Here is a 6000-nt window from a genome sequence, read left to right on the forward strand (position 1 = left end):
CCTGAGATTAAGTATATAGTACATGTTTATTTATGTTCAGTAAAGGTAAAATCATTTTTTAGTATTTGTGTATCATACAAATATACAAGTATGGAATGAAAAATACACTGTATTGTATTAAGATTTAAAATGCAGTGATGTGATATGCATATAACATTCCTTTTTACAGTAAATTAAAAAAAAAATAGTATACTTTCTCACACAACTTACTTTTTACATAAACAAACAAACACAAATCACTTATTCTTTAGCAAAGAAGCTACAGAATACAAAAGATCTGTTTTAATATGCCGACCTGCCAGAAGAACTTCCAATGTAAATTTAGTAAATGGTTAAACGCACACACACCCTTTCCGCTCTAACTGCCAAACTTATGGGATCAATCAATTAAGTGCAGCATTCTTTAAATAAGTCTGTCTACAAAGTAATTAATCACAAACTCCCCTCCCCCATTTCGTCTTGATATTAGCTCAGTGTTAAAACAATTTAAAGAACAAGCAACGCTTCACCGGTCACTATAATCAAATTTCTCGCTGTTTTGAATCACATTTTACCAGCCGCTCCAGTCAGGAGAGAAACTGAGTACATCAGGGAGGAATAAAAAAAGAAAGGCCGGTTTGAGGCCTGAGGTCTCCAACCCACTAATGGCAGCGCTGGAATCAGCTCTCCTGCGGCGGGCCTGTTTTCCAGACGCTGGAGGTCCGAGCGGCGGATCACTCCCCCTCTTTCAGGGAGAGTCGCTGGGGAGGACAAAAGCTTGAGCACTGTGGTGAAAAATGGCCGCCTGCTCTCACCATCTACGCATGCACTACTGACAGCAACACTTCACATGCTGACTATAATATTATCCAGGTCCAACAGTCACTAGTGTTTCTTAATACGTAATAATTCTTATGTAATAATACTTAATGCTTACAGATGATCATGCACTAAAAACATAACCTGTTAATAAGCATTCTGATTCACATACTGTAGTTCGTACTTCATTGAACTTTTGCAGTCAATTGTTTTACATCCATATTAGTGCTTTCATTTGTTTTGATTTTCATACAAGGATCAGTGTTGGGTGTAATGCATTATTAACCAATTTTTTGCTGTAATTTAATTGCTTTTCCTTTGAAAAAGTAAAGTAAGGGATTACTCTTAATTTTTCTGTAATTTCATTACAGTTACTTCTGATGTAATTGCAATAAATACTGTATAGACTATAGAACAATTATATATAAAACAATAGTGGATTTAACATTAAAATGTATGTTTTAATGTAACCTTCTCCCTTTAAATACTTTGGTCAGTTAAAGAATGATTTATGCATTTTTATATTATTTATTTGAAAGATTTAGTTTCATGTCTATCCTTGTATTGTTCAACTGTTTGATATGGGATTTAGAAAGTAATTAGTAATAAGTAATGCAATACTTTTTAGAGAAAGTAATTAGTACAATAATCTAATTACACTGTTCAATGTGTGATTAGTTGCTAGAAATTAATTACTTTTTTTAGAGTAACTTACCCAACACTGATAAGGATCTAGACAGACCCGTTGAACCAAACGTTCAAGAACACAAGAGCATTAACAGTCCTTGAACATGAAGAGTGAATCAAGTGGGTCTGAAACAGTTCAACAGAGCATTGAACTAAACATGAAGAATTCAGACACTTTGTCGCCGTAAAAACACAGTCTCAGATTCATAAATGAAACACAATAAAGACAGATTGTGTTAAATATAAAAGGTGAAACCAGATCAAGTTTAACAAATGTATTTAACATTCAACACACACACATAAGAATATATATATATATATATATATATATATACATATATATATATATATATATATTTTAGATCAACTAAACATACTCAAATCAGGCAATGATGGCTGCTCCAGTCATATGTCCTGAAGTCATTACTTTTGTATTATACCGGTTATGCATCTGTTATTATAGTTGCGTAAAACTAGAAGAATGCACAAACCTAGACACAATTAGGCTTTTATTTACGCCAAGAGAATACCAATCTCTCTCTCTCTCTCTCTCTCTCTCTCTCTCTCTCTCTCTAAGTATCTGCCACTGACCTGGATCAATCCCAGAATGCTTGGCAATATCTATCATCAGGTGCGCAAGCTCCAACAGCAACCAGCAATTAGAAAGCAACAACAAAACCAGTGCAAAATAATGATTGTAGTGAGTATTTTTTATTTTTTTTTTAAATTGTGACTCCAGCAGGTCTGCTCACAACCCAAAAAACACGTCTGTTTATAGAAACGGCACAACACACTTTTCTCACCTGTCTTTCACCAGCTATAGCGTGCTGATATTTGAAACACCTCATTTAGAAATTATTTTAGTGGTGTGTGGGTGCGAATTATGAAATTAACATTTCAGTAATGCAACCACAGGTTATCGCCATTGTGCACAGACAGAGATTAACAATACACAAAATTTGAGGATAACCAGTGTAGACGTTCATCATGAATCATATGATGTCGGTTTGTCAGTTTGAGACAATCAGAGTTGTCAGTAAAGGAGGAAAAGATATGGACAGATGATATTCATTCAAATGAAAAATTAGTAACATCATTATTTTAAAAAAGGAGATATTTATATGTGAGACATTCATATATGTGAGATATTCATATTCCTCAGGACACATCCTGATCTATGAAAGAGGAACCTCTGGAAAGTTTCAAAGCAACAAAAAGTAACTGACAAAGCAATCCTAGCATTCATATTCAACTGACACTGTTAAAACTTATAATAGCCGCACAGAATAAAGTTAGACCTCCATATGAGTCGCCAAACAACAGAATCCAGGTGGGCAGACGCATTTCTTAGTAAAGTCATGACCCTACAAATAGCCCGACGTACATCTCCCTCCCACAATACATTCTAAAAGCGGTGCCAAGTCAACATCCCTCACGACTTTCATTAAAATTGTTAACATGCAATCAAGCAAGAAGCACCCCCACCCCTCACGCGACTAGAAATACCACCAGCCTTTTAAAACTCCATGCGTTGATGAATCCACAGGCACATGATCATTGAACACATTCTTATTGCCCCTGATTTCCGTAATATTTCTTTCAGCATTTCGTTTCTTGTTGGCCCCCTAGGAAGCCGACGCTGTCAGCCTCAGCTGTGCTACACTCCAAATATTTAGTGTAATAGCTAGTTACTGCGCTAGTGGTGTCAGGAGGAGTTGTCAGCCCAAACCTCGGGCTAATTAAAAAGTCAGGGGGGGCTGTGTTTATTTCCACTGCCGGGCCCGTCGGGCAGCCCTGTGCCCCTTTAAATCACTCCTCAGCACTGAAATGCTGATGCAGGGGAGAAACCCTGACTAAACATTCCCAGAGAGAGAGAAAAAAAATCAAGATTACCAGAAAAAATCAAATGCAAGTGTTACTGAGGAAGGACAGTTATGCGTCTGTTGCATCAAAACTCATATTCCTCAGGAAACAATCGCTTCTTTAATCATCATAGAGTCTGTGTATATCTGTAATTCTGTAATAAGAGTATTCATACAGTAATGTGTTCTCAAGTTTTTATTAATTTTTTTTGTAACTACACATTAATTATTGTAACTACTATTAATTTTCAATGTTCAGGATCTCTTTTTTTTCCCCATGTTTCTTCTTTGTTTTTCGTACGTTTTTGCGTGTTGGTGCTTTGGCAAACATTTTACATAATAATAGATTTATAAATGATTTACACTGAAAATTAATTCTGATCGTGATTAATAAATAAGGCCCATTTTCTGTTAAAAAAAAAAAAAAAAAAAAAAACATGCAAATGTAGGATTTTGAAACTGACTCAATAACAGTAAATATGAATAGTAACAATCAAGGTTTGTGTCTCTCCTTTAATCTCATTATTGCCAGGAGTTTTGTTAACTTTAGGCACAGAAGTTTATGTGTATTAAAACAAAAAGATTTCAACTTTTCCATGCCTTTGCATTATTTATTTTTCAGATGTATTTTATGTAATATTTTTAATTGTTTTATCCTTGTCTCAGACCCAACAATCCATTATAAAAATTGGAATTCTTACATAATAATAAAAAAAATATATACATGATGATTTAAACAAATAGTGAAATAAGCACAAACTATTTCAATATTTATTGTATGATAATGAATGAAAAATAGCTGTGCAGTTGCCACTGATAAAAATTTATCAAACGTCAGTGTCCTTGTTTAGCAAAGAGACTGCAGTCACTTAAAAACTGAAATATGATACAAAATCATGTGAAGAAAGCAAAGAAAAATCTAAATAAATTTCACTTGTGAAAACAATTTAATAAGTATCATACTCAATTCCCAGTAATTTTGTAAAATTATGCAAAAGTATAAAAATGTTATTTGCTTTTATAGTAGCCTATATATTAAAACGCTGCATATGAAATTAGCTTTAGCAAGGCAACTGTATTTACCAAGTTTATTCCAAAAATGTTTTGACATTTCCGTCTCAGAAGACAGAACACAGCACACAATGTGACAGAAGTGACACTGTGGTGGAAATGTTCAGAAGAAATTACAGAATTCTCTGTCCACGGAGCCAAAATGGCCATAGTTAAATAAACACCTTAAATCATGTCAGTATTGTCAGTAATCTATGATCTCACCTGTGTGATCTCTCCTCCCCTTCCATACGGCGCTCTAAAAGACACACGCTTGTTTTCATGTCCATTATTGCGGTGTTTCCTTTTTGCTCGTGTTATTTCTCGTTGCTTTCTAAATGATTTTTTCCTCACAATCTAGTGAATAAAAGACAATGAAATGTGCAGCAGCAAAGTCAGACTCTCTGTAGTAACTGTGGAAGCGTTGATGTGCAGCATGACAGCTGACTGCTGCCATCTAACCGCAGAGAGCAGCATTACAGGCCTGATATCTAGCGCAGTCATTCATCTGTTGCCGCATAATCTTCAGAAACCAATCACTACTTTAATCATCGTTTCTGTGTATATCTGTAATTCTATAATATTCAGTATTATGTTCTTGAGATTGTATTTTTTATACATCACATTTTTTTTAGCTACAGACATCAAATGGTCAACTAGCCTACAAGTCGATGAGTTCCAATACAATGTTGATCTTCTTTCTTCTGAAGTCTTCTGACGTCTTTCTATAGTCTTCTACAAAGTGACCCCCCCTTTTTTTTTCAGTTGGCTACTGGAACGTAACGTTGTCTGCAGTAACTCACAGTGAAACCTGACTCTCAGAAACGCTTGGCAGGAAATGCATCAAAGCTAAACATAAATAGCAATCAGAGCACAAGTAAACCAATCAGCAGCTTTGTTACTGAATATGCAGCAATCAATTAGTGGATGGATTTCCGTCCATTTTAACGAGGTGAATCAAGGCACTTCTCACAGCATGTTATGGACAATTTGCAGTTTGTTTTACTCAAATGAATCCCAGACCCTCTCTGGCAGCGCAGACTTTCAACAAGCTGAAACTGTTTAGCCTGTGTTGCAGGTAGGCCTACTGTACATTTATGCTGCAGTCATCAATGCTACATATTATACAGTAGTTAACATAATTAGGAGTTTTATGCTTGACAAAACTCAGTAAAACTGGTGCTGAAAAAAATCCTGCATGCACATCTTTCTGTTCAAATTGTTATTTTATGAAAAATTGCAGCTTTCCATAACAAATGATGGGTCTATGAATCCATTGCTTAATGTCTATCCTTGATTCTTCAGTAGGCCTATCCAGTAGCGTTTTACAGCTGGTAGATGAACATTTTTCCAAAACTGGTTAGGCGACATAGTTTAACCTGAAACATAGTATATTAAGATGTTACGTAAAGTGTAAATGAATCATTCATGGTCATTTACTCACCTAAAAGCCTTTTGGTTTTATTCATAACAAAATATCCAAAATGGTTCTTTTCCCAACAATAAACTTGAATTATGACCATGTTTTTTCCAGCTTAAATTTCAGCTAAGATTAAGTTTCATTCTGCTTAGATCAGACATTCTGCTGTACTTCCCCTATGGT

General features: G+C 35.0%; 1 long non-coding RNA gene across 1 annotated transcript in view; it reads right to left on the minus strand.

The window, feature by feature from the left end:
• LOC127503330 (uncharacterized) overlaps positions 1-5138 on the minus strand; it is a 38091-nt gene extending 32953 nt beyond the window's left edge. Inside the window, exon 1 of the long non-coding RNA XR_007927073.1 lies at positions 4623-5138. This is a non-coding gene — a long non-coding RNA (uncharacterized LOC127503330). The remainder of the gene's footprint in view (positions 1-4622) is intronic.
• Between the last annotated feature and the right edge of the window lie 862 nt (positions 5139-6000).

Source organism: Ctenopharyngodon idella, chromosome 2 (assembly GCF_019924925.1).
Source record: "Ctenopharyngodon idella isolate HZGC_01 chromosome 2, HZGC01, whole genome shotgun sequence".
In the NCBI taxonomy this organism is placed as follows: domain Eukaryota; kingdom Metazoa; phylum Chordata; class Actinopteri; order Cypriniformes; family Xenocyprididae; genus Ctenopharyngodon; species Ctenopharyngodon idella.